Consider the following 6,103-nt stretch of genomic DNA (forward strand, 5'->3'; position numbering starts at 1 on the left):
TATGAAGTAATGAAGGTTATTGATCTAGTTGGATACTTAACCGAGAATGTCTAAATAAAAACACCATTTTTCCCCTTCCAAACTGGCATGGCTGTAAAACTTAATATAATTAGGTCCACTGTGCTTAAACAATTTACATGATTTATTTTATTTTATCCTTGTTGTAATCCTAAATGAGAGGAACTAATATTGTTAACTCCATTTTGCAGACGAGAAACCGAGCCTTGAAAAGATTAACTAACAGGTTCCAGGGCACCCAGCTAATTTGTGAGAAATCTGTTACAAAAATGGAGATGTAGATGAGTGTGAGAACCCAAGTTTGGAACCATTATAACACATACTTTCTCAGTACTCTCACCTTTCACACATTAGGTGAGTAGGACGCCCACTGGCCTGGAAACTCCACACTAAGGCAGAAGTCAAGTTTGCAATTCAGTCCTAATCCATCTGAAACAGTAAAGTTTTTTTGCTTTTTTTTTTCAAGGCAAGTGGCTGCATAATAGTGGCTCACAGTAGAAATCATAAGGGTGTCACAGGTCAGCAGTTACTGAGGAGAATTTCAGAGATGCTTGTACTAGGTCTGGTTCTAATTAGTAGTTCATTGTGAAGAATACTAAACACAGACAGGCACTCAAGATTAAACGAAAAAAGAAAAGGCCATTTTATCCAATGGAAACCCTTTAAAAATTGTCCTGAATAAATTGTTGCATACCTCGCAATTTTCTCCTGGTGTTTATGACAGGATGTTGCCAAAGTTTGCCTATTTGGTGCCTAGCCAAAAGTTTTGCAATTTCCCTCTGATCTGAAAACATTCTTGTCATATTTTCTTTTGAGTCATCAACTTTTCCAGACATCACACAGTTGAGTCAATTAAAATAAAGTTAATTGGTGTTTTTGTCCTTTGTCAAATTAAATCATTCCATATGGAGGGGTTTGCAGATTGCTGGAGATGTCTTTTGGGAAGGTGAGAGTTCAGAGGTGAAGGCCAAGAAACTGTTTTACTCCTTTGGAAATAATAAGTGATCTCTTTTTAAAAATAAGAAATGTCATTTTAAAATAATCTAGATGCCAATCCTTGGAAAAATAATCTCTTGAATTTCATAGAGTTTAACTTAAGTGTGCCCACAGAGGAATGTAAGTAAAACAGATCATCATAGAGAAATCATCCTGAAAGATTGTTCTCGCTCATAAATGTTTAATCATATTATTTTATTCATTAAATTCTTTGTTTAACTCTTAAAATACACATGTGGAACTTGAGCTAGTATGTGGTGAATTTATATAACCTTAGTTAAAAATATTTACATGTTCAAATAACTTCTTGACCTTCTTATAAGTCCTCTTACATGGTTCTCTGAATTTCTTTAGATGGTTCTGGGACCAGAAATTGTTACAGGTTCACTGTGTTCTTTTTTTCATCAAAATAGTAGGCTGCACTGGTAATTGTTACCCTGACAACTTATTAGCAACAAACCTATCATTTATTATTATCTACCATGTATGCGGTATTGGTATGTGAAAAGTGTCCATATATTTCAACTTAACCCTTATAATAGCTTTATGAGGAAACTGACAATCAGACAGGTTAGGTAATTTGCTCAAAGTCACACAGCTTTAAGTGGGACGGATTCAACCCTTTCTTTGCATGTGAAAATTAGTCTTCTGAAAGCTTGTCTATTTATCCTAAATATAGTTCTCAGTTTAGACATGGGAGTGATTTAAAAAAGGGATCACTTGGTAGTGAGAATTAACTAGAAGTTTTGACAATATAGAGACATAGCCAAGTGACTGACCTGTATGAAAAGAAACGAAGCAGGTAGAATGGGTTTAAAAAAAAAAATCACGGTGCCTGTCCTGGTGGCAAATGAGAGGTGTCCCTGGCTGCAACAGGAAATGCGCAATAGGAAAATGTGTCAAAAAAAGAAGGCGGCAGGCAGTGGGGGAACACCAAGGGGCAGTTCCTGAATCCGGATGCATAGTCTCTTGCCAGAATTCTGTTCCAATGGATTATTTTTATTCCGATCATCACTTAGGAATTTTTGGCACCGATTTTTTTTCTATTTTTTTTTTTAAAGAAGGAAGTGTAGTCCATCATTGCTAGATTCTGTACTGACAGAAGAACTTGACTACCTTTGGGAATGTTTTATGTCTTGAAATTTTCTTTCCATGGAATTCATCTTTAAGGATTGTTTTTATTCATTACCTTTCTAAAATTTTCCTCAGTGTGATATCCTCGAAAGAATGTAAACCTCTGGTAGACATTCTGGAATAATAATTAGGAAAATATTGGGCATTCAGTCTGTTGCTATAGTGGTATCAGTCAGAGGAAAGGGGGTAGAGGATCGCAGATCCAAACACAGCACTCATCACAAAGCAAAACAAACAAACAAACAAAGGATAATTTTAAAGAATTAAATTAGACCATATTGCTCACTTTTCAAAATCTTCCACTGCTTCCCACAGCACCCGGAACAAAACCTCAAAACCATTTAAAACCTTAAAAACACCACACACGTCTCCAAGGCAGGGTAGCTGCTGACTTCCGCAGCGTCCTTGACCTCTCCCAGCACTTGACTCCCTCCACGCTGACCTCCTCTCTTTCCCTAGCACACCAAGCACAGGCCAGCCTCTGGGGCTTTTTACTTGTGGTTTCCCCCTCTAGGACACTCTGTCCTCAGAGCTTTGGCCTAATTCACTGTTCACATTAAAGTCCCCTTCAAGTCCTCTTCTCACTATTGTCTGACCACTTTCCCTAAAATGGGCCCTCATCCCCGCCCATCCCTTCGCTCGTCCGACCCTGCATCGTTTTCTTAATAGCATCTTTAATTATCATTAAATTGTGATTTATGAAACTAACTAATGAAGTCTCCCCCAGAAACATACAAACGCAGTGATGTAGAGAATATACCGGTCTTGTTCTCAGCCTGGATTGTGCCAGGTATATAACATTTGCTCGTTGTATTCATTAACGAACAGAGAAAGAAATGTTGCAGGGACGGCTTCTAAACCTCTTCACACTTGCACGAAGGCTCAACTCTGTGTCTGAGTTTAAGTTAGGGCCTAAGAAAAAGAGAAAGCTTTGCCTTTTACCAGTCTCATAACTGCCTTCTAAATCAGGACTTCCTCTCCAGGGTTTTTGACACGAGACTGTCCTCCGCCCAGAGGAAGCATCATCCAAAATAACACATTTTGTATTGTCCACGACAATTTCCTGAAACTATTTTCTGTCTTATTACTGAGCTCCTCCAGCTTCAACCTCCTACCCTACTGGACGGGGCTTTGCTCCTGTTGGGCCTTGTCCATGTTCTGATTTCCTAAAATAATTCAGGACGGTCTGCTATTTGCCCCAACTCCACTAAAATGTTAATATTGTTACCACCTCGCCCCAGGCCACAGGTCAGAGTTCCCGCGAGTGGACTTCTGTACACTTGTCCGGAGAAATACCCGTATTCGAGGCCTTCTTGTAACACGAGTGCAATTCGTCATTCCGTTTTTGGATCTACGTTTAATTAGTGCTTTTGTTCTCTGACACTCTCGTCTTTCTAGATTGAATCTTCCATCACTCCTGCATGCCCGTTTGTGACATTTGCTGCTCAGTGGTGCATATTAACCGCTGGTTGGGGATGATCCTTTTGCTTATCATTGGTTGCTCCTTTTATTTTTGAGGCATCCTCCCAAAAATGTGGGAACAGCTTTCCTTTCTCCTTCCTTGTTTGAGAGTTTCAGTCTGGTCTTTGGAAACAGAGCTCTAATGCACACTCAGTATTTCTTGGAGAGGAACTGAGAGCCTTCATGCAAATAGAGTGTGGGAAACTTGCCAGCTCCACCAACCTGGGCTGGAAATGAGGAGCAAGCTATGTCTGGACGCTCAGGATGCTGTGATTAGCATTCAGGGTGTGCCAGGATCATGGACAAGACCTCCGGGTTGTAGAAACATAAAAATACTTGAGTGAGTTTACTTATTAATGCTCCCTTCAATTTCATATCAGAGTGACTAGCACGACATTGAGGGTTTGACACAGTGGTGTCCCAACTGAATTGTTCATTTCTTGTCATAAAAAGCTTACTTTGTTTTTAGCTCTCCCTGGTGCCATGACAATATTTTCCACACAGTGGGTGCTCCATAAATATTGACCAGCTAGAATTTGGAATTTCAAGTGTCATAACTTAGGCGGTTATTGGCTTCTTAAAATTGTATCTGTGAACTAGAAATGTAGCTAATAGCTAAAATTGGATCTTTACCTTGAAACATTTCCACTCAGCTCCTGGTTCAAGTTACACAGCAAAGCCTTAAGGTAGAAATTATCCTTTTTTTTTTTTTTTTTTTTTTTTATAGCTCCAAGTCTATTATTTAAGGCCAATAAACAGTGGTTAATAATAGAGAAGTCTTAAACTTCAGGCATATTTCTAGAGACTAAAACTAATGATATTGTTAAGTGGAGGCAAAGAAATATTATTGGTTTTAGTATCCGTCGTTAAATATCCAAGGGAAGCATACATATCATGCCCTAGTAATGGTTTTGTTTGGTTTGCCTCTTGCCTCCTTAAATTTGGAAAATGGCACTGAGAATAGTAAAATGGGTCTTTTTTTTCCCTTTCTTTTCTTTCTTTCTTTCTTTTTTTTTTTTTTTTTACAGTTGTAGTTTACCTTTTAAATATAGCAGATTTTTATAACATTTTAAATCACGTTTCAAATGCTTGGGGAGAGCTTATTTTTAAGAATCATGATAAAATATGGCTCACCTTAATGAAACTGGTTATGATTAAACACTGATAGATCTATAATCCATGTCACTACAAGGAGAGGGATGTGAACTTTAGATGGTAACTAAGTACAGTAAACTGGACAAAGTTTCCTCCTCTGAAAGAATGAGAATATACATAACTTAATCAAGTTCTAGAAGTTCAGTTCCTTTTAACTCTATAAATATTCTTTAGCTTTAGTGCCAGTGTTTAGTGCCAAACACAGGATATCGATCTAGGTTTGCAGATATGAATACAGGCTGGTCCCTACCTAGGAGGAACTTACGAGACAGAGGAGTGGTCTCACAGTAGAGGCTGTATACCAGAAGCATCCAAGCCAAGTCTCGGATTACAGGGAGAACTACTACAACGTCTCCTTCTGTTGATAAAATCTGAAAATAATAAGGAATAAATTAGTACATACAAAATTCAAAGATTTCCAATACAAGGAAATTAAGACTTACTAATTATCCCCATCGCCTCTGGTGCCTTGACTCCCCCATATTTAGTCTGTGAAGTTTTGAGGGAAGTAGTCAGAACATAAAAACAAATATCTATACCTTTGTGTATTGCTTAAAAGTGCAAGACACTCAACCATATTTTACAAAATTTACTAAATAAAACAATCAATGTTTAAAGGATGTTTTCTTGAGGTTTGTTACTTAATAATGAAAAACAGAAAGCCAAATGCCTTTAAGGATATGCTTATTCTTCCTGCCACAACAAAAATGGCTAAAGTAATACGCAGAAAAGAACATAAAAATGTAGTTACATATTTAAATGCATGCCTTTGTCATAAAATCATCGAAAGATGCACAAGATTGATACAGATGGACAGACTTGAGCATTAGAAAGAAGCCACCCAGCTTGGGAGTTTCGCAATGCCGTTGGAGGAAGGCACAAATGTTGCTAACATGCCTCAGCTGACAGCATTTTCTCAATTCTATTTCAACAATGAAATACACAAAGAACTACTTATTTCTGTAAACCACCAAAGGAAAGATGTAGCAAAGATGATGCTCTCTCAGCAGAAAATTATTTTGTTAATAAAAACAGTGTTTTGTGGAAATAACTGTGATGTGTAACCACTGATGAAGCAGCTGCTCTCTACTGAAATTTCACAAAATATTCCAAAGAGATATTGTGCAGATATGGTGCAGAAAACATGGTTTTCTGAATCCTTCATAGGTAAGCTATTTAGGCCAAAAGGTGCGCAAATCCAGAAGTGCTGGATGCATAAACTCATAAAGAATACCTTCTACATAAAAGCAAGACATCTGAGATACAGTAGTATCTTCAAAATATTTTGTTTTGTTTTGTTTTTAAAGATTTTATTTATTTATTTGACAGAGAGAGAGAC

At 37.6% G+C, this 6,103-nt stretch overlaps 1 long non-coding RNA gene across 2 annotated transcripts in view; it reads right to left on the reverse strand.

Moving 5' to 3' along the window:
- LOC121101749 overlaps positions 1-5,599 on the reverse strand; it is a 48,127-nt gene extending 42,528 nt beyond the window's left edge. For both annotated transcript variants that reach the window (XR_005833787.1, XR_005833786.1), the window contains exon 1: positions 5,030-5,599. This is a non-coding gene — a long non-coding RNA (uncharacterized LOC121101749). The remainder of the gene's footprint in view (positions 1-5,029) is intronic.
- Positions 5,600-6,103: the final 504 nt, after the last annotated feature.

This window comes from Ursus maritimus, unplaced genomic scaffold (genome assembly GCF_017311325.1).
Source record: "Ursus maritimus isolate PB19 unplaced genomic scaffold, ASM1731132v1 scaffold_9, whole genome shotgun sequence".
NCBI lineage: Eukaryota > Metazoa > Chordata > Mammalia > Carnivora > Ursidae > Ursus > Ursus maritimus.